This window comes from Apostichopus japonicus, chromosome 19 (assembly GCF_037975245.1).
Source record: "Apostichopus japonicus isolate 1M-3 chromosome 19, ASM3797524v1, whole genome shotgun sequence".
NCBI classification, from domain to species: Eukaryota; Metazoa; Echinodermata; class Holothuroidea; order Aspidochirotida; family Stichopodidae; genus Apostichopus; species Apostichopus japonicus.
In genome coordinates, this window is record NC_092579.1 from 16,277,376 (window position 1) to 16,301,979 (window position 24,604).

At 37.9% G+C, this 24,604-nt stretch overlaps 1 long non-coding RNA gene across 4 annotated transcripts; it reads left to right on the forward strand.

Annotated features, from left to right (window-relative positions):
- Positions 1–10,461: 10,461 nt before the first annotated feature.
- Positions 10,462–24,201, forward strand: LOC139960329 (uncharacterized). 4 transcript variants are annotated; one of them, XR_011790471.1, is made up of 4 exons: positions 10,462–10,476; positions 21,704–21,910; positions 22,162–22,429; positions 22,580–24,200. It is a non-coding gene; the product is annotated as an uncharacterized lncRNA (long non-coding RNA). The 4 variants fall into 4 exon arrangements; XR_011790470.1 differs by lacking the exon at positions 10,462–10,476 and adding an exon at positions 10,688–10,702; XR_011790469.1 differs by lacking the exon at positions 10,462–10,476 and adding an exon at positions 10,907–10,921.
- Positions 24,202–24,604: the final 403 nt, after the last annotated feature.

Sequence of the window (24,604 nt, forward strand, 5' to 3'; positions counted from 1 at the left end):
ACCTACTTCAAGGCACCGAACGCCTGAAATCAGTATTCCCAGAATTACCTGTCATCGCTTTTAAAAGACCCAGCAACCTACGGGATATCTTAGTTCGGGCATCCTTTCGGGATGACACCCCATTAGGGGAGAGCAAAACAGAAACTACAGGATCATCGCCCTGTACACAAAATTGCAAAACGTGCTTACTTGTCGATTCGACCGGGGCCTTTCAGAGCAACCAAACCAAACGCACGTTCCAAATTCGGCACAAAATTAACTGCCTATCCAAAAATGTCATTTACCTCATCTACTGCAATATTTGTAACTTACGATACATTGGAGAGTCAAAACACACTCTTAGAATGAGAATGACACAACATAGATCGGCGATCAAAACAAAAAAGATCTACCAACCTGTTGCAAATCACTTCAATCTCCAAAATCATTCAATTGAGAATTTGCGTGTTATTGCCATTGACCAGAACGATTCTTGGACAGATAAATCTAGGAAAGCGAAAGAAAATTTTGCCACGAGCAAAAGAGTAATAACGTATGTGTATTTGTATTGCAATGATTTAAATATTTATATGCCAATTTGAAGAGTGTTTAAAAAGAACATATTGCATCATTTAGTTAAAGAAATGCCTGATTGTTCGTTTCTAGTTTATATTTTATAGATGTTTCAGACGTTCCCAGCCAGCAATACCACCTTCCACAACTCACCGGCTACCTTCCCCCAGCCTTTTGCCACGAGCAAAAGAGTAATAACGTTTGTGTATTTGTATTGCAATGATTTAAATATTTATATGCCAATTTGAAGAGTGTTTAAAAAAACATATTGCATCATTTAGTTAAAGAAATGCCTGATTGTTTGTTTCTAGTTTATATTTTATAGATGTTTCAGACGTTCCCAGCCAGCAATACCACCTTCCACAACTCACCGGCTACCTTCCCCCAGCCTTTTGCCACGAGCAAAAGAGTAATAACGTTTGTGTATTTGTATTGCAATGATTTGTGTCCTGGGTATGACTCTAAACTACATCCAGTAGTGGGGCCTTGACTTGGGAAAGTTGAGGTTCTGGGGAGTGTGGAGCTGCCCCTTAGCCACTATTGCTCCCAGGTGTGCCCTGACCCGGGGCATGAGTACCTGCTTAGGGTCCCAATTATGGGTGAAATAATATCAGCTCTACTGATTAATGCAACTTATCTTGACCAACAATAATCTGGTATTTGGCAACAAACACTACCTCCAAATTCATGGCACTGCAATGGGTACCAAAATGGCACCGTCTTTTGCCAACATCTTTATGGGAAACCTCGAGAAAGAATTTTTATCTCGACAAAACTTGAAACCACACACGTGGTTACGTTACATTGACGATATCTTTATGATATGGACCCATGGTGAGGCAAATCTAAAACTCGTTTCATCACACTATCAAATTCACTGCTGATTTTTCTGGACATGGCGTTCACTTTCTGGACACCACCGTGACCCTACAAAATGGTTCACTCAAAACAGACTTGTTCAATAAACCCACGAACAAGCACAACTACCTCTTACCAAGCAGTTGCCATCCCGTCACTGTACCAGAAATATTCCGATTTTGATTCACGCACTAAAGAACTGTCACAACACCTCCTAAATAGACAGTATTTTCGGGGTACTATTGAAAATGCCATCAAAAAGGCTAAAAGCAAACCCCGTACCGAAACATTGACGTACAAAACTCGTCAAACCAGTTCCAAAAGGGTACCATTGGTTACTGAATTCCACCCTGGTCTCCCACCACTGGCTAATATTCTGGCATTCAGAAGAATTTTCACCTACTTCAAGGCACCGAACGCCTGAAATCAGTATTCCCAGAATTACCTGTCATCGCTTTTAAAAGACCCAGCAACCTACGGGATATCTTAGTTCGGGCATCCTTTCGGGATGACACCCCATTAGGGGAAAGCAAAACAGAAACTACAGGATCATCGCCCTGTACACAAAATTGCAAAACGTGCTTACTTGTCGATTCGACCGGGGCCTTTCAGAGCAACCAAACCAAACGCACGTTCCAAATTCGGCACAAAATTAACTGCCTATCCAAAAATGTCATTTACCTCATCTACTGCAATATTTGTAACTTACGATACATTGGAGAGTCAAAACACACTCTTAGAATGAGAATGACACAACATAGATCGGCGATCAAAACAAAAAAGATCTACCAACCTGTTGCAAATCACTTCAATCTCCAAAATCATTCAATTGAGAATTTGCGTGTTATTGCCATTGACCAGAACGATTCTTGGACAGATAAATCTAGGAAAGCGAAAGAAAATTTTGCCACGAGCAAAAGAGTAATAACGTATGTGTATTTGTATTGCAATGATTTAAATATTTATATGCCAATTTGAAGAGTGTTTAAAAAGAACATATTGCATCATTTAGTTTGTTCGTTTGTTTGTTCGTTTGTTCGTTTGTTCGTTTGTTGTTGTTTCTGATTGTTCGTTTCTAGTTTATATTTTATAGATGTTTCAGACGTTCCCAGCCAGCAATACCACCTTCCACAACTCACCGGCTACCTTCCCCCAGCCTTTTGCCACGAGCAAAAGAGTAATAACGTTTGTGTATTTGTATTGCAATGATTTAAATATTTATATGCCAATTTGAAGAGTGTTTAAAAAAACATATTGCATCATTTAGTTAATGAAATGCCTGATTGTTCGTTTCTAGTTTATATTTTATAGATGTTTCAGACGTTCCCAGCCAGCAATACCACCTTCCACAACTCACCGGCTACCTTCCCCCAGCCTTTTGCCACGGGCAAAAGAGTAATAACGTTTGTGTATTTGTATTGCAATGATTTAAATATTTATATGCCAATTTGAAGAGTGTTTAAAAAAACATATTGCATCATTTAGTTAATGAAATGCCTGATTGTTTGTTTCTAGTTTATATTTTATAGATGTTTCAGACGTTCCCAGCCAGCAATACCACCTTCCACAACTCACCGGCTACCTTCCCCCAGCCTTTTGCCACGAGCAAAAGAGTAATAACGTTTGTGTATTTGTATTGCAATGATTTAAATATTTATATGCCAATTTGAAGAGTGTTTAAAAAAACATATTGCATCATTTAGTTAAAGAAATGCCTGATTGTTTGTTTCTAGTTTATATTTTATAGATGTTTCAGACGTTCCCAGCCAGCAATACCACCTTCCACAACTCACCGGCTACCTTCCCCCAGCCTTTTGCCACGAGCAAAAGAGTAATAACGTTTGTGTATTTGTATTGCAATGATTTGTGTCCTGGGTATGACTCTAAACTACATCCAGTAGTGGGGCCTTGACTTGGGAAAGTTGAGGTTCTGGGGAGTGTGGAGCTGCCCCTTAGCCACTATTGCTCCCAGGTGTGCCCTGACCCGGGGCATGAGTACCTGCTTAGGGTCCCAATTATGGGTGAAATAATATCAGCTCTACTGATTAATGCAACTTATCTTGACCAACAATAATCTGGTATTTGGCAACAAACACTACCTCCAAATTCATGGCACTGCAATGGGTACCAAAATGGCACCGTCTTTTGCCAACATCTTTATGGGAAACCTCGAGAAAGAATTTTTATCTCGACAAAACTTGAAACCACACACGTGGTTACGTTACATTGACGATATCTTTATGATATGGACCCATGGTGAGGCAAATCTAAAACTCGTTTCATCACACTATCAAATTCACTGCTGATTTTTCTGGACATGGCGTTCACTTTCTGGACACCACCGTGACCCTACAAAATGGTTCACTCAAAACAGACTTGTTCAATAAACCCACGAACAAGCACAACTACCTCTTACCAAGCAGTTGCCATCCCGTCACTGTACCAGAAATATTCCGATTTTGATTCACGCACTAAAGAACTGTCACAACACCTCCTAAATAGACAGTATTTTCGGGGTACTATTGAAAATGCCATCAAAAAGGCTAAAAGCAAACCCCGTACCGAAACATTGACGTACAAAACTCGTCAAACCAGTTCCAAAAGGGTACCATTGGTTACTGAATTCCACCCTGGTCTCCCACCACTGGCTAATATTCTGGCATTCAGAAGAATTTTCACCTACTTCAAGGCACCGAACGCCTGAAATCAGTATTCCCAGAATTACCTGTCATCGCTTTTAAAAGACCCAGCAACCTACGGGATATCTTAGTTCGGGCATCCTTTCGGGATGACACCCCATTAGGGGAGAGCAAAACAGAAACTACAGGATCATCGCCCTGTACACAAAATTGCAAAACGTGCTTACTTGTCGATTCGACCGTGGCCTTTCAGAGCAACCAAACCAAACGCACGTTCCAAATTCGGCACAAAATTAACTGCCTATCCAAAAATGTCATTTACCTCATCTACTGCAATATTTGTAACTTACGATACATTGGAGAGTCAAAACACACTCTTAGAATGAGAATGACACAACATAGATCGGCGATCAAAACAAAAAAGATCTACCAACCTGTTGCAAATCACTTCAATCTCCAAAATCATTCAATTGAGAATTTGCGTGTTATTGCCATTGACCAGAACGATTCTTGGACAGATAAATCTAGGAAAGCGAAAGAAAATTTTGCCACGAGCAAAAGAGTAATAACGTATGTGTATTTGTATTGCAATGATTTAAATATTTATATGCCAATTTGAAGAGTGTTTAAAAAGAACATATTGCATCATTTAGTTAAAGAAATGCCTGATTGTTCGTTTCTAGTTTATATTTTATAGATGTTTCAGACGTTCCCAGCCAGCAATACCACCTTCCACAACTCACCGGCTACCTTCCCCCAGCCTTTTGCCACGAGCAAAAGAGTAATAACGTTTGTGTATTTGTATTGCAATGATTTAAATATTTATATGCCAATTTGAAGAGTGTTTAAAAAAACATATTGCATCATTTAGTTAATGAAATGCCTGATTGTTCGTTTCTAGTTTATATTTTATAGATGTTTCAGACGTTCCCAGCCAGCAATACCACCTTCCACAACTCACCGGCTACCTTCCCCCAGCCTTTTGCCACGAGCAAAAGAGTAATAACGTTTGTGTATTTGTATTGCAATGATTTAAATATTTATATGCCAATTTGAAGAGTGTTTAAAAAAACATATTGCATCATTTAGTTAATGAAATGCCTGATTTTTTGTTTCTAGTTTATATTTTATAGATGTTTCAGACGTTCCCAGCCAGCAATACCACCTTCCACAACTCACCGGCTACCTTCCCCCAGCCTTTTGCCACGAGCAAAAGAGTAATAACGTTTGTGTATTTGTATTGCAATGATTTAAATATTTATATGCCAATTTGAAGAGTGTTTAAAAAAAAATATTGCATCATTTAGTTAATGAAATGCCTGATTGTTCGTTTCTAGTTTATATTTTATAGATGTTTCAGACGTTCCCAGCCAGCAATACCACCTTCCACAACTCACCGGCTACCTTCCCCCAGCCTTTTGCCACGAGCAAAAGAGTAATAACGTTTGTGTATTTGTATTGCAATGATTTAAATATTTATATGCCAATTTGAAGAGTGTTTAAAAAAACATACTGCATCATTTAGTTAATGAAATGCCTGATTTTTTGTTTCTAGTTTATATTTTATAGATGTTTCAGACGTTCCCAGCCAGCAATACCACCTTCCACAACTCACCGGCTACCTTCCCCCAGCCTTTTGCCACGAGCAAAAGAGTAATAACGTTTGTGTATTTGTATTGCAATGATTTAAATATTTATATGCCAATTTGAAGAGTGTTTAAAAAAAAAATATTGCATCATTTAGTTAATGAAATGCCTGATTGTTTGTTTCTAGTTTATATTTTATAGATGTTTCAGACGTTCCCAGCCAGCAATACCACCTTCCACAACTCACCGGCTACCTTCCCCCAGCCTTTTGCCACGAGCAAAAGAGTAATAACTTTTGTGTATTTGTATTGCAATGATTTGTGTCCTGGGTATGACTCTAAACTACATCCAGTAGTGGGGCCTTGACTTGGGAAAGTTGAGGTTCTGGGGAGTGTGGAGCTGCCCCTTAGCCACTATTGCTCCCAGGTGTGCCCTGACCCGGGGCATGAGTACCTGCTTAGGGTCCCAATTATGGGTGAAATAATATCAGCTCTACTGATTAATGCAACTTATCTTGACCAACAATAATCTGGTATTTGGCAACAAACACTACCTCCAAATTCATGGCACTGCAATGGGTACCAAAATGGCACCGTCTTTTGCCAACATCTTTATGGGAAACCTTGAGAAAGAATTTTTATCTCGACAAAACTTGAAACCACACACGTGGTTACGTTACATTGACGATATCTTTATGATATGGACCCATGGTGAGGCAAATCTAAAACTCGTTTCATCACACTATCAAATTCACTGCTGATTTTTCTGGACATGGCGTTCACTTTCTGGACACCACCGTGACCCTACAAAATGGTTCACTCAAAACAGACTTGTTCAATAAACCCACGAACAAGCACAACTACCTCTTACCAAGCAGTTGCCATCCACGTCACTGTACCAGAAATATTCCGATTTTGATTCACGCACTAAAGAACTGTCACAACACCTCCTAAATAGACAGTATTTTCGGGGTACTATTGAAAATGCCATCAAAAAGGCTAAAAGCAAACCCCGTACCGAAACATTGACGTACAAAACTCGTCAAACCAGTTCCAAAAGGGTACCATTGGTTACCGAACGCCTGAAATCAGTATTCCCAGAATTACCTGTCATCGCTTTTAAAAGACCCAGCAACCTACGGGATATCTTAGTTCGGGCATCCTTTCGGGATGACACCCCATTAGGGGAAAGCAAAACAGAAACTACAGGATCATCGCCCTGTACACAAAATTGCAAAACGTGCTTACTTGTCGATTCGACCGTGGCCTTTCAGAGCAACCAAACCAAACGCACGTTCCAAATTCGGCACAAAATTAACTGCCTATCCAAAAATGTCATTTACCTCATCTACTGCAATATTTGTAACTTACGATACATTGGAGAGTCAAAGCACACTCTTAGAATGAGAATGACACAACATAGATCGGCGATCAAAACAAAAAAGATCTACCAATCTGTTGCAAATCACTTCAATCTCCAAAATCATTCAATTGAGAATTTGCGTGTTATTGCCATTGACCAGAACGATTCTTGGACAGATAAATCTAGGAAAGCGAAAGAAAATTTTGCCACGAGCAAGAGTAATAACGTATGTGTATTTGTATTGCAATGATTTAAATATTTATATGCCAATTTGAAGAGTGTTTAAAAAGAACATATTGCATCATTTAGTTAAAGAAATGCCTGATTGTTCGTTTCTAGTTTATATTTTATAGATGTTTCAGACGTTCCCAGCCAGCAATACCACCTTCCACAACTCACCGGCTACCTTCCCCCAGCCTTTTGCCACGAGCAAAAGAGTAATAACGTTTGTGTATTTGTATTGCAATGATTTAAATATTTATATGCCAATTTGAAGAGTGTTTAAAAAAAAATATTGCATCATTTAGTTAATGAAATGCCTGATTGTTCGTTTCTAGTTTATATTTTATAGATGTTTCAGACGTTCCCAGCCAGCAATACCACCTTCCACAACTCACCGGCTACCTTCCCCCAGCCTTTTGCCACGAGCAAAAGAGTAATAACGTTTGTGTATTTGTATTGCAATGATTTAAATATTTATATGCCAATTTGAAGAGTGTTTAAAAAAACATACTGCATCATTTAGTTAATGAAATGCCTGATTTTTTGTTTCTAGTTTATATTTTATAGATGTTTCAGACGTTCCCAGCCAGCAATACCACCTTCCACAACTCACCGGCTACCTTCCCCCAGCCTTTTGCCACGAGCAAAAGAGTAATAACGTTTGTGTATTTGTATTGCAATGATTTAAATATTTATATGCCAATTTGAAGAGTGTTTAAAAAAAAAATATTGCATCATTTAGTTAATGAAATGCCTGATTGTTTGTTTCTAGTTTATATTTTATAGATGTTTCAGACGTTCCCAGCCAGCAATACCACCTTCCACAACTCACCGGCTACCTTCCCCCAGCCTTTTGCCACGAGCAAAAGAGTAATAACTTTTGTGTATTTGTATTGCAATGATTTGTGTCCTGGGTATGACTCTAAACTACATCCAGTAGTGGGGCCTTGACTTGGGAAAGTTGAGGTTCTGGGGAGTGTGGAGCTGCCCCTTAGCCACTATTGCTCCCAGGTGTGCCCTGACCCGGGGCATGAGTACCTGCTTAGGGTCCCAATTATGGGTGAAATAATATCAGCTCTACTGATTAATGCAACTTATCTTGACCAACAATAATCTGGTATTTGGCAACAAACACTACCTCCAAATTCATGGCACTGCAATGGGTACCAAAATGGCACCGTCTTTTGCCAACATCTTTATGGGAAACCTTGAGAAAGAATTTTTATCTCGACAAAACTTGAAACCACACACGTGGTTACGTTACATTGACGATATCTTTATGATATGGACCCATGGTGAGGCAAATCTAAAACTCGTTTCATCACACTATCAAATTCACTGCTGATTTTTCTGGACATGGCGTTCACTTTCTGGACACCACCGTGACCCTACAAAATGGTTCACTCAAAACAGACTTGTTCAATAAACCCACGAACAAGCACAACTACCTCTTACCAAGCAGTTGCCATCCACGTCACTGTACCAGAAATATTCCGATTTTGATTCACGCACTAAAGAACTGTCACAACACCTCCTAAATAGACAGTATTTTCGGGGTACTATTGAAAATGCCATCAAAAAGGCTAAAAGCAAACCCCGTACCGAAACATTGACGTACAAAACTCGTCAAACCAGTTCCAAAAGGGTACCATTGGTTACCGAACGCCTGAAATCAGTATTCCCAGAATTACCTGTCATCGCTTTTAAAAGACCCAGCAACCTACGGGATATCTTAGTTCGGGCATCCTTTCGGGATGACACCCCATTAGGGGAAAGCAAAACAGAAACTACAGGATCATCGCCCTGTACACAAAATTGCAAAACGTGCTTACTTGTCGATTCGACCGTGGCCTTTCAGAGCAACCAAACCAAACGCACGTTCCAAATTCGGCACAAAATTAACTGCCTATCCAAAAATGTCATTTACCTCATCTACTGCAATATTTGTAACTTACGATACATTGGAGAGTCAAAACACACTCTTAGAATGAGAATGACACAACATAGATCGGCGATCAAAACAAAAAAGATCTACCAATCTGTTGCAAATCACTTCAATCTCCAAAATCATTCAATTGAGAATTTGCGTGTTATTGCCATTGACCAGAACGATTCTTGGACAGATAAATCTAGGAAAGCGAAAGAAAATTTTGCCACGAGCAAGAGTAATAACGTATGTGTATTTGTATTGCAATGATTTAAATATTTATATGCCAATTTGAAGAGTGTTTAAAAAGAACATATTGCATCATTTAGTTAAAGAAATGCCTGATTGTTCGTTTCTAGTTTATATTTTATAGATGTTTCAGACGTTCCCAGCCAGCAATACCACCTTCCACAACTCACCGGCTACCTTCCCCCAGCCTTTTGCCACGAGCAAAAGAGTAATAACGTTTGTGTATTTGTATTGCAATGATTTAAATATTTATATGCCAATTTGAAGAGTGTTTAAAAAAACATATTGCATCATTTAGTTAATGAAATGCCTGATTTTTTGTTTCTAGTTTATATTTTATAGATGTTTCAGACGTTCCCAGCCAGCAATACTACCTTCCACAACTCACCGGCTACCTTCCCCCAGCCTTTTGCCACGAGCAAAAGAGTAATAACGTTTGTGTATTTGTATTGCAATGATTTAAATATTTATATGCCAATTTGAAGAGTGTTTAAAAAAAAATATTGCATCATTTAGTTAATGAAATGCCTGATTGTTCGTTTCTAGTTTATATTTTATAGATGTTTCAGACGTTCCCAGCCAGCAATACCACCTTCCACAACTCACCGGCTACCATCCCCCAGCCTTTTGCCACGAGCAAAAGAGTAATAACGTTTGTGTATTTGTATTGCAATGATTTAAATATTTATATGCCAATTTGAAGAGTGTTTAAAAAAACATACTGCATCATTTAGTTAATGAAATGCCTGATTTTTTGTTTCTAGTTTATATTTTATAGATGTTTCAGACGTTCCCAGCCAGCAATACCACCTTCCACAACTCACCGGCTACCTTCCCCCAGCCTTTTGCCACGAGCAAAAGAGTAATAACGTTTGTGTATTTGTATTGCAATGATTTAAATATTTATATGCCAATTTGAAGAGTGTTTAAAAAAACATATTGCATCATTTAGTTAATGAAATGCCTGATTATTTGTTTCTAGTTTATATTTTATAGATGTGTCAGACGTTCCCAGCCAGCAATACCACCTTCCACAACTCACCGGCTACCTTCCCCCAGATTTTTGCCACGAGCAAAAGAGTAATAACGTTTGTGTATTTGTATTGCAATGATTTAAATATTTATATGCCAATTTGAAGAGTGTTTAAAAAAAAATATTGCATCATTTAGTGAATGAAATGCCTGATTGTTTGTTTCTAGTTTATATTTTATAGATGTTTCAGACGTTCCCAGCCAGCAATACCACCTTCCACAACTCACCGGCTGCCTTCCCCCAGATTTTTGCCACGAGCAAAAGAGTAATAACGTATGTGTATTTGTATTGCAATGATTTAAATATTTATATGCCAATTTGAAGAGTGTTTAAAAAAAACATATTGCATCATTTAGTTAATGAAATGCCTGATTGTTCGTTTCTAGTTTATATTTTATAGATGTTTCAGACGTTCCCAGCCAGCAATACCACCTTCCACAACTCACCGGCTACCTTCCCCCAGCCTTTTGCCACGAGCAAAAGAGTAATAACGTTGGTGTATTTGTATTGCAATGATATAAATATTTTTATGCCAATTTGAAGAGTGTTTAAAAAAACATATTGCATCATTTAGTTAAAGAAATGCCTGATTGTTTGTTTCTAGTTTATATTTTATAGATGTTTCAGACGTTCCCAGCCAGCAATACCACCTTCCACAACTCACCGGCTACCTTCCCCCAGCCTTTTGCCACGAGCAAAAGAGTAATAACGTTTGTGTATTTGTATTGCAATGATTTGTGTCCTGGGTATGACTCTAAACTACATCCAGTAGTGGGGCCTTGACTTGGGAAAGTTGAGGTTCTGGGGAGTGTGGAGCTGCCCCTTAGCCACTATTGCTCCCAGGTGTGCCCTGACCCGGGGCATGAGTACCTGCTTAGGGTCCCAATTATGGGTGAAATAATATCAGCTCTACTGATTAATGCAACTTATCTTGACCAACAATAATCTGGTATTTGGCAACAAACACTACCTCCAAATTCATGGCACTGCAATGGGTACCAAAATGGCACCGTCTTTTGCCAACATCTTTATGGGAAACCTCGAGAAAGAATTTTTATCTCGACAAAACTTGAAACCACACACGTGGTTACGTTACATTGACGATATCTTTATGATATGGACCCATGGTGAGGCAAATCTAAAACTCGTTTCATCACACTATCAAATTCACTGCTGATTTTTCTGGACATGGCGTTCACTTTCTGGACACCACCGTGACCCTACAAAATGGTTCACTCAAAACAGACTTGTTCAATAAACCCACGAACAAGCACAACTACCTCTTACCAAGCAGTTGCCATCCACGTCACTGTACCAGAAATATTCCGATTTTGATTCACGCACTAAAGAACTGTCACAACACCTCCTAAATAGACAGTATTTTCGGGGTACTATTGAAAATGCCATCAAAAAGGCTAAAAGCAAACCCCGTACCGAAACATTGACGTACAAAACTCGTCAAACCAGTTCCAAAAGGGTAACATTGGTTACTGAATTCCACCCTGGTCTCTCACCACTGGCTAATATTCTGGCATTCAGAAGAATTTTCACCTACTTCAAGGCACCGAACGCCTGAAATCAGTATTCCCAGAATTACCTGTCATCGCTTTTAAAAGACCCAGCAACCTACGGGATATCTTAGTTCGGGCATCCTTTCGGGATGACACCCCATTAGGGGAAGCAAAACAGAAACTACAGGATCATCGCCCTGTACACAAAATTGCAAAACGTGCTTACTTGTCGATTCGACCGTGGCCTTTCAGAGCAACCAAACCAAACGCACGTTCCAAATTCGGCACAAAATTAACTGCCTATCCAAAAATGTCATTTACCTCATCTACTGCAATATTTGTAACTTACGATACATTGGAGAGTCAAAACACACTCTTAGAATGAGAATGACACAACATAGATCGGCGATCAAAACAAAAAAGATCTACCAACCTGTTGCAAATCACTTCAATCTCCAAAATCATTCAATTGAGAATTTGCGTGTTATTGCCATTGACCAGAACGATTCTTGGACAGATAAATCTAGGAAAGCGAAAGAAAATTTTGCCACGAGCAAAAGAGTAATAACGTATGTGTATTTGTATTGCAATGATTTAAATATTTATATGCCAATTTGTAGAGTGTTTAAAAAAAAAATATTGCATCATTTTAGTTAAAGGAATGCCTGATTAATGCAACTTATCTTGACTTACAATAATCTGGTATTTGGCAACAAACACTACCTCCAAATTCATGGCACTGCAATGGGTACCAAAATGGCACCGTCTTTTGCCAACATCTTTATGGGAAACCTCGAGAAAGAATTTTTATCTCGACAAAACTTGAAACCACACACGTGGTTACGTTACATTGACGATATCTTTATGATATGGACCCATGGTGAGGCAAATCTAAAGCTCGTTTCATCACACTATCAAATTCACTGCTGATTTTTCTGGACATGGCGTTCACTTTCTGGACACCACCGTGACCCTACAAAATGGTTCACTCAAAACAGACTTGTTCAATAAACCCACGAACAAGCACAACTAACTCTTACCAAGCAGTTGCCATCCACGTCACTGTACCAGAAATATTCCGATTTTGATTCACGCACTAAAGAACTGTCACAACACCTCCTAAATAGACAGTATTTTCGGGGTACTATTGAAAATGCCATCAAAAAGGCTAAAAGCAAACCCCGTACCGAAACATTGACGTACAAAACTCGTCAAACCAGTTCCAAAAGGGTACCATTGGTTACTGAATTCCACCCTGGTCTCCCACCACTGGCTAATATTCTGGCATTCAGAAGAATTTTCACCTACTTCAAGGCACCGAACGCCTGAAATCAGTATTCCCAGAATTACCTGTCATCGCTTTTAAAAGACCCAGCAACCTACGGGATATCTTAGTTCGGGCATCCTTTCGGGATGACACCCCATTAGGGGAAAGCAAAACAGAAACTACAGGATCATCGCCCTGTACACAAAATTGCAAAACGTGCTTACTTGTCGATTCGACCGTGGCCTTTCAGAGCAACCAAACCAAACGCACGTTCCAAATTCGGCACAAAATTAACTGCCTATCCAAAAATGTCATTTACCTCATCTACTGCAATATTTGTAACTTACGATACATTGGAGAGTCAAAACACACTCTTAGAATGAGAATGACACAACATAGATCGGCGATCAAAACAAAAAAGATCTACCAACCTGTTGCAACCTTCATTTACTTCAATCTCCAAAATCATTCAATTGAGAATTTGCGTGTTATTGCCATTGACCAGAACGATTCCTGGACAGAAAAATCTAGGAAAGCGAAAGAAAATTTTGCCACGAGCAAAAGAGTAATAACGTATGTGTATTTGTATTGCAATGATTTAAATATTTATATGCCAATTTGTAGAGTGTTTAAAAAAAAATATTGCATCATTTTAGTTAAAGAAATGCCTGATTAATGCAACTTATCTTGACTTACAATAATCTGGTATTTGGCAACAAACACTACCTCCAAATTCATGGCACCGCAATGGGTACCAAAATAGCACCGTCTTTTGCCAACATCTTTATGGGAAACCTCGAGAAAGAATTTTTATCTCGACAAAACTTGAAACCACACACGTGGTTACGTTACATTGACGATATCTTTATGATATGGACCCATGGTGAGGCAAATCTAAAACTCGTTTCATCACACTATCAAATTCACTGCTGATTTTTCTGGACATGGCGTTCACTTTCTGGACACCACCGTGACCCTACAAAATGGTTCACTCAAAACAGACTTGTTCAATAAACCCACGAACAAGCACAACTAACTCTTACCAAGCAGTTGCCATCCACGTCACTGTACCAGAAATATTCCGATTTTGATTCACGCACTAAAGAACTGTCACAACACCTCCTAAATAGACAGTATTTTCGGGGTACTATTGAAAATGCCATCAAAAAGGCTAAAAGCAAACCCCGTACCGAAACATTGACGTACAAAACTCGTCAAACCAGTTCCAAAAGGGTACCATTGGTTACTGAATTCCACCCTGGTCTCCCACCACTGGCTAATATTCTGGCATTCAGAAGAATTTTCACCTACTTCAAGGCACCAAACGCCTGAAATCAGTATTCCCAGAATTACCTGTCATCGCTTTTAAAAGACCCAGCAACCTACGGGATATCTTAGTTCGGGCATCCTTTCGGGATGACACCCCATTAGGGGAAAGCAAAACAGAAACTACAGGATCATCGCCCTGTACACAAAATTGCAAAACGTGCTTACTTGTCGATTCGACCGTGGCCTTTCAGAGCAACCAAACCAAACGCACGTTCCAAATTCGGCACAAAATTAACTGCCTATCCAAAAATGTCATTTACCTCATCTACTGCAATATTTGTAACTTACGATACATTGGAGAGTCAAAACACACTCTTAGAATGAGAATGACACAACATAGATCGGCGATCAAAACAAAAAAGATCTACCAACCTGTTGCAACCTTCATTTACTTCAATCTCCAAATTCATTCAATTGAGAATTTGCGTGTTATTGCCATTGACCAGAACGATTCCTGGACAGAAAAATCTAGGAAAGCGAAAGAAAATTTTGCCACGAGCAAAAGAGTAATAACGTATGTGTATTTGTATTGCAATGATTTAAATATTTATATGCCAATTTGTAGAGTGTTTAAAAAAAAAAATTGCATCATTTTAGTTAAAGAAATGCCTGATTAATGCAACTTATCTTGACTTACAATAATCTGGTATTTGGCAACAAACACTACCTCCAAATTCATGGCACCGCAATGGGTACCAAAATAGCACCGTCTTTTGCCAACATCTTTATGGGAAACCTCGAGAAAGAATTTTTATCTCGACAAAACTTGAAACCACACACGTGGTTACGTTACATTGACGATATCTTTATGATATGGACCCATGGTGAGGCAAATCTAAAACTCGTTTCATCACACTATCAAATTCACTGCTGATTTTTCTGGACATGGCGTTCACTTTCTGGACACCACCGTGACCCTACAAAATGGTTCACTCAAAACAGACTTGTTCAATAAACCCACGAACAAGCACAACTAACTCTTACCAAGCAGTTGCCATCCACGTCACTGTACCAGAAATATTCCGATTTTGATTCACGCACTAAAGAACTGTCACAACACCTCCTAAATAGACAGTATTTTCGGGGTACTATTGAAAATGCCATCAAAAAGGCTAAAAGCAAACCCCGTACCGAAACATTGACGTACAAAACTCGTCAAACCAGTTCCAAAAGGGTACCATTGGTTACTGAATTCCACCCTGGTCTCCCACCACTGGCTAATATTCTGGCATTCAGAAGAATTTTCACCTACTTCAAGGCACCGAACGCCTGAAATCAGTATTCCCAGAATTACCTGTCATCGCTTTTAAAAGACCCAGCAACCTACGGGATATCTTAGTTCGGGCATCCTTTCGGGATGACACCCCATTAGGGGAAAGCAAAACAGAAACTACAGGATCATCGCCCTGTACACAAAATTGCAAAACGTGCTTACTTGTCGATTCGACCGTGGCCTTTCAGAGCAACCAAACCAAACGCACGTTCCAAATTCGGCACAAAATTAACTGCCTATCCAAAAATGTCATTTACCTCATCTACTGCAATATTTGTAACTTACGATACATTGGAGAGTCAAAACACACTCTTAGAATGAGAATGACACAACATAGATCGGCGATCAAAACAAAAAAGATCTACCAACCTGTTGCAACCTTCATTTACTTCAATCTCCAAATTCATTCAATTGAGAATTTGCGTGTTATTGCCATTGACCAGAACGATTCCTGGACAGAAAAATCTAGGAAAGCGAAAGAAAATTTTGCCACGAGCAAAAGAGTAATAACGTATGTGTATTTGTATTGCAATGATTTAAATATTTATATGCCAATTTGTAGAGTGTTTAAAAAAAAATATTGCATCATTTTAGTTAAAGAAATGCCTGATTAATGCAACTTATCTTGACTTACAATAATCTGGTATTTGGCAACAAACACTACCTCCAAATTCATGGCACCGCAATGGGTACCAAAATGGCACCGTCTTTTGCCAACATCTTTATGGGAAACCTCGAGAAAGAATTTTTATCTCGACAAAACTTGAAACCACACACGTGGTTACGTTACATTGACGATATCTTTATGATATGGACCCATGGTGAGGCAAATCTAAAACTCGTTTCATCACACTATCAAATTCACTGCTGATTTTTCTGGACATGGCGTTCACTTTCTGGACACCACCGTGACCCTACAAAATGGTTCACTCAAAACAGACTTGTTCAATAAACCCACGAACAAGCACAACTACCTCTTACCAAGCAGTTGCCATCCACGTCACTGTACCAGAAATATTCCGATTTTGATTCACGCACTAACGAACTGTCACAACACCTCCTAAATAGACAGTATTTTCGGGGTACTATTGAAAATGCCATCAAAAAGGCTAAAAGCAAACCCCGTACCGAAACATTGACGTACAAAACTCGTCAAACCAGTTCCAAAAGGGTACCATTGGTTACTGAATTCCACCCTGGTCTCTCACCACTGGCTAATATTCTGGCATTCAGAAGAATTTTCACCTACTTCAAGGCACCGAACGCCTGAAATCAGTATTCCCAGAATTACCTGTCATCGCTTTTAAAAGACCCAGCAACCTACGGGATATCTTAGTTCGGGCATCCTTTCGGGATGACACCCCATTAGGGGAAAGCAAAACAGAAACTACAGGATCATCGCCCTGTACACAAAATTGCAAAACGTGCTTACTTGTCGATTCGACCGTGGCCTTTCAGAGCAACCAAACCAAACGCACGTTCCAAATTCGGCACAAAATTAACTGCCTATCCAAAAATGTCATTTACCTCATCTACTGCAATATTTGTAACTTACGATACATTGGAGAGTCAAAACACACTCTTAGAATGAGAATGACACAACATAGATCGGCGATCAAAACAAAAAAGATCTACCAACCTGTTGCAAATCACTTCAATCTCCAAAATCATTCAATTGAGAATTTGCGTGTTATTGCCATTGACCAGAACGATTCCTGGACAGAAAAATCTAGGAAAGCGAAAGAAAATTTTGCCACGAGCAAAAGAGTAATAACGTATGTGTATTTGTATTGCAATGATTTAAATATTTATATGCCAATTTGTAGAGTGTTTAAAAAAAAATATTGCATCATTTTAGTTAAAGAAATGCCTGATTAATGCAACTTATCTTGACTTACAATAATCTGGTATTTGGCAACAAACACTACCTCCAAATTCATGGCACCGCAATGGGTACCAAAATGGCACCGTCTTTTGCCAACATCTTTATGGGAAACCTCGAGAAAGAATTTTTATCTCGACAAAACTTGAAACCACACACGTGGTTACGTTACATTGACGATATCTTTATGATATGGACCCATGGTGAGGCAAATCTAAAACTCGTTTCATCACACTATCAAATTCACTGCTGATTTTTCTGGACATGGCGTTCACTTTCTGGACACCACCGTGACCCTACAAAATGGTTCACTCAAAACAGACTTGTTCAATAAACCCACGAACAAGCACAACTACCTCTTACCAAGCAGTTGCCATCCACGTCACTGTACCAGAAATATTCCGATTTTGATTCACGCACTAACGAACTGTCACAACACCTCCTAAATAGACAGTATTTTCGGGGTACTATTGAAAATGCCATCAAAAAGGCTAAAAGCAAACCCCATACCGAAACATTGACGTACAAAACTCGTCAAACCAGTTCCAAAAGGGTACCATTGGTTACTGAATTCCACCCTGGTCTCTCACCACTGGCTAATATTCTGGCATTCAGAAGAATTTTCACCTACTTCAAGGCACCGAACGCCTGAAATCAGTATTCCCAGAATTACCTGTCATCGCTTTTAAAAGACCCAGCAACCTACGGGATATCTTAGTTCGGGCATCCTTTCGGGATGACACCCCATTAGGGGAAAGCAAAACAGAAACTACAGGATCATCGCCCTGTACACAAAATTGCAAAACGTGCTTACTTGTCGATTCGACCGTGGCCTTTCAGAGCAACCAAACCAAACGCACGTTCCAAATTCGGCACAAAATTAACTGCCTATCCAAAAATGTCATTTACCTCATCTACTGCAATATTTGTAACTTACGATACATTGGAGAGTCAAAACACACTCTTAGAATGAGAATGACACAACATAGATCGGCGATCAAAACAAAAAAGATCTACCAACCTGTTGCAAATCACTTCAATCTCCAAAATCATTCAATTGAGAATTTGCGTGTTATTGCCATTGACCAGAACGATTCTTGGACAAATAAATCTAGGAAAGCGAAAGAAAATTTTGCCACGAGCAAAAGAGTAATAACGTATGTGTATTTGTATTGCAATGATTTAAATATTTATATGCCAATTTGTAGAGTGTTTAAAAAAAAAATATTGCATCATTTTAGTTAAAGGAATGCCTGATTAATGCAACTTATCTTGACTTACAATAATCTGGTATTTGGCAACAAACACTACCTCCAAATTCATGGCACTGCAATGGGTACCAAAATGGCACCGTCTTTTGCCAACATCTTTATGGGAAACCTCGAGAAAGAATTTTTATCTCGACAAAACTTGAAACCACACACGTGGTTACGTTACATTGACGATATCTTTATGATATGGACCCATGGTGAGGCAAATCTAAAACTCGTTTCATCACACTATCAAATTCACTGCTGATTTTTCTGGACATGGCGTTCACTTTCTGGACACCACCGTGACCCTACAAAATGGTTCACTCAAAACAGACTTGTTCAATAAACCCACGAACAAGCACAACTAACTCTTACCAAGCAGTTGCCATCCACGTCACTGTACCAGAAATATTCCGATTTTGATTCACGCACTAAAGAACTGTCACAACACCTCCTAAATAGACAGTATTTTCGGGGTACTATTGAAAATGCCATCAAAAAGGCTAAAAGCAAACCCCGTACCGAAACATTGACGTACAAAACTCGTCAAACCAGTTCCAAAAGGGTACCATTGGTTACTGAATTCCACCCTGGTCTCCCACCACTGGCTAATATTCTGGCATTCAGAAGAATTTTCACCTACTTCAAGGCACCGAACGCCTGAAATCAGTATTCCCAGAATTACCTGTCATCGCTTTTAAAAGACCCAGCAACCTACGGGATATCTTAGTTCGGGCATCCTTTCGGGATGACACCCCATTAGGGGAAAGCAAAACAGAAACTACAGGATCATCGCCCTGTACACAAAATTGCAAAACGTGCTTACTTGTCGATTCGACCGTGGCCTTTCAGAGCAACCAAACCAAACGCACGTTCCAAATTCGGCACAAAATTAACTGCCTATCCAAAAATGTCATTTACCTCATCTACTGCAATATTTGTAACTTACGATACATTGGAGAGTCAAAACACACTCTTAGAATGAGAATGACACAACATAGATCGGCGATCAAAACAAAAAAGATCTACCAACCTGTTGCAACCTTCATTTACTTCAATCTCCAAAATCATTCAATTGAGAATTTGCGTGTTATTGCCATTGACCAGAACGATTCCTGGACAGAAAAATCTAGGAAAGCGAAAGAAAATTTTGCCACGAGCAAAAGAGTAATAACGTATGTGTATTTGTATTGCAATGATTTAAATATTTATATGCCAATTTGTAGAGTGTTTAAAAAAAAATATTGCATCATTTTAGTTAAAGAAATGCCTGATTAATGCAACTTATCTTGACTTACAATAATCTGGTATTTGGCAACAAACACTACCTCCAAATTCATGGCACCGCAATGGGTACCAAAATGGCACCGTCTTTTGCCAACATCTTTATGGGAAACCTCGAGAAAGAATTTTTATCTCGACAAAACTTGAAACCACACACGTGGTTACGTTACATTGACGATATCTTTATGATATGGACCCATGGTGAGGCAAATCTAAAACTCGTTTCATCACACTATCAAATTCACTGCTGATTTTTCTGGACATGGCGTTCACTTTCTGGACACCACCGTGACCCTACAAAATGGTTCACTCAAAACAGACTTGTTCAATAAACCCACGAACAAGCACAACTAACTCTTACCAAGCAGTTGCCATCCACGTCACTGTACCAGAAATATTCCGATTTTGATTCACGCACTAAAGAACTGTCACAACACCTCCTAAATAGACAGTATTTTCGGGGTACTATTGAAAATGCCATCAAAAAGGCTAAAAGCAAACCCCGTACCGAAACATTGACGTACAAAACTCGTCAAACCAGTTCCAAAAGGGTACCATTGGTTACTGAATTCCACCCTGGTCTCCCACCACTGGCTAATATTCTGGCATTCAGAAGAATTTTCACCTACTTCAAGGCACCGAACGCCTGAAATCAGTATTCCCAGAATTACCTGTCATCGCTTTTAAAAGACCCAGCAACCTACGGGATATCTTAGTTCGGGCATCCTTTCGGGATGACACCCCATTAGGGGAAAGCAAAACAGAAACTACAGGATCATCGCCCTGTACACAAAATTGCAAAACGTGCGTACTTGTCGATTCGACCGGGGCCTTTCAGAGCAACCAAACCAAACGCACGTTCCAAATTCGGCACAAAATTAACTGCCTATCCAAAAATGTCATTTACCTCATCTACTGCAATATTTGTAACTTGCAATACATAGGAGAGTCAAAACCCACTCTTAGAATGAGAATGACACAACATAGATCGGCGATCAAAACAAAAAAGATCTACCAACCTGTTGCAAATCACTTCAATCTCCAAAATCATTCAATTGAGAATTTGCGTGTTATTGCCATTGACCAGAACGATTCTTGGACAGATAAATCTAGGAAAGCGAAAGAAAATTTTGCCACGAGCAAAAGAGTAATAACGTATGTGTATTTGTATTGCAATGATTTAAATATTTATATGCCAATTTGAAGAGTGTTAAAAAAAAAACATATTGCATCATTTAGTTAAAGAAATGCCTGATTGTTCGTTTCTAGTTTATATTTTATAGATGTGTCAGACGTTCCCAGCCACTAATACCACCAACCATCCCTTCCACAACTCACCAGCTACCTTCCCCAGCCTTCTGCACCAAGCAAAAGAGTAATAACTTATGGGTGTTTGTATTGCAATAATTTGTGTCTTGGGTATGACTGGGTATGACATCATTTAGTTAAAGAAATCCCTAATTGTTCGTTTCTAGTTTATATTATATAGATGTTCCAGGCGTTCCCAGCCACCAACCACCAAATACCACCATCGACAAGCCCCATCATCTTTGACCACCAGCCACCTTCCTCCAGGCGTCACCAACCACCAAATACCACCATCATCAAGCTCCAGCTGCCACCGACTACCAGCCGCCAGCTACAAGTCACCGGCATTTTTGCACGTGCAAAAGAGAAATAAAGTATGTGTGTTTGTATTTCAATGAATTTACTATATATTTTGTTGAGTGTTTTAAGTAAAATAAAATATGGCACCATCCACCGACCACTAGTCACCAGCCACTAGCCTTTTGCCATGAGCAAAATAATTATTACTTATGTGTGTTTGTATTGCAATTGATTTTACTATAGATTATTGTGCGAATTTTATGCGTGTTTACATAACATATAAATGCATTATGTTAAATAGAAATGATTGATTGTTCTCATCTAGTTCCAAGTTCGAAGTTTATTTCTCCATCCACCAACCACGAATTACCTGCACCAGCCACCAATCACCAGCCAACGCCAGATGAACTGAAAGGGTTGTAGTCTCCGCCCGATGAACTGAACGCTTGTTGTCTCCGCCAGATGCAGTGATTGCTTGCAGCCTCCACTTGATGAAGTGACCGATTGCAGCCTCCGCCAGATGAAGTGACCGCTAGCAGCCACCAGAAACTCTGCCATCTACTACCCAGTCTCCATAGTATAAAGTAGTCTAGGTCAGTACCAGATAAATTTGTTCCTAAATGACGCATTGATTAATAGTCCTAAAATACTTTAAAAAATACTTCAACATAGATGTACGAGAGGAACCCATATCCAAAGCTTGCTTCAATATTTTTGAGTAATATAATCTCGTTTCTCGGCAGCCTGAAGATGAACTGGAAGAAAATACCTGCAACCACCTCCAAGATATTTGATCGACCTTCCATCGTTAATCCACCACTGTGAACTCGTAATTTCTCAATGAAGATGAACTGGAAGAAAATACCTGCAACCACCTCGAAGATATATGATCGACTTACCACTGTGAATTGTGTAGGGTGAGGATGTATAGACTATACTTCAAGGAGTAACTACTACATCAATGAGAAAGCAGAGCTGGAATATCCATATCTCTTGTCGGTTTATCGAAGGACATCACATTATTTAATACTACACGTCTTAAATTGCTAACGTAAAATTCATGGTATATGTCCACATCAGAATTTTACTTCGTATTTTTTTCTCTTCGTATTTACTCCATTTATTATATTTACTCGTTTTACTCTATTTACTCAATTTAATCTATTTACCTTATTTATTATATTTACCTTATTAACTTTATTTACTTTATTTACTTGATTATCTTGATTTACTTGATTTATGTTATTTACGTTATTTGCTTTGCTTACTTTGTTTACTTTATTTACTTTTTTTACTGTAATTAGTTTCTTTACTTTATTTATTTATTTTTTATATATATATATATGTATGCGTGTGTGTGGTTTGTATTATACAATTATATATAGAATTCTATCTATATGTGTGCGTGCGTGTGCGTGTGTGTTGCTTGTATATACAATTGTATATAGAATTATTTATGTACTATCTATACAATTTTATTTATATATATATATATATATACATTCATTGGTCTTTGTCGTTCAACTTCATATAACAGAGTCTTTTCGAGATCCGGCTTCTCAATACAGATCTCATAGAGTAAGGATATATTTGTCATCAAAACATATATATATTTCACATTGTTCGAAACTGGTGACAAATGTGCCTATGTTTACTTTATTTAATTTATCTACTTTATCTACTTTATTTACTTTATTTACTATATATTTTATTTACTTATACCATACTCTTTTTACTCTATTTACATCATTACTTCATTTACTCTATTTACATTATAACTTTCTTTACTCTATTTACATTATTATTTCATTTACCCTATTAACTATATTTACTCTATTTATATTTGCTCTATTTACTTTAATTAGTTTATTTACTTTATTAATAATTTAATATATATTTGTGGGTGTGTGTGTGCGTATATGTGTGTGTGGTTTGTATATACAGTTATATATATTTGTATTTACATTATAAACTTACATTTTATTTACTATATTTACATGATATAATTTATTTCACTTCATTTACTTTATTTATATATTTGTTACTTTATTTATTTTATTTACTTTATTAACATTATCTTCTATATTAACTCTATTTATATTTACTCTATTTACTTAAATTAGTTTATTTACTTTAATTATTTATTTTATTTATTTTTATATATGTATGCGTGTGTGTGTGGTTTGTATATACAATTATATATAGAATTGTATCAATATGTGTGTGTGTGGGTGCGTGTGTGTGTTGCTTGTATATACAATTGTATATAGAATTATTTATGTACTATCTATACAATTTTAATTATATATATATATATATAGATATATATATATATATAGATATATATATATAGATATATATATATATATATATATATATATATATATATACTCGATTCACTTGATTTACTCGATTTACTCTATTTACTTTATTTACTTTATATTTTATTTACTTATACCTTTCTCTATTTACATTATTACTTTATTTACTCTATTTACATTATTACTTTATTTACTCTATTTACATTATTACTTTATTTACTCTATTTACATTATTACTTTTTTTACTCTATTTACATTATTATTATTTTTACCCTATTTACATTATTACTTTATTTACTCTAGTTACATTATTACTTTATTTACTCTATATACTTTATTTGTGTGTGTTTGGCTTGTATATACAATTGTATATAGGATTATTGATGTTATATCTCTACAATTTTAATTATATATATATTTATTTGCCTTTGTCGTTCATTTCTGGTG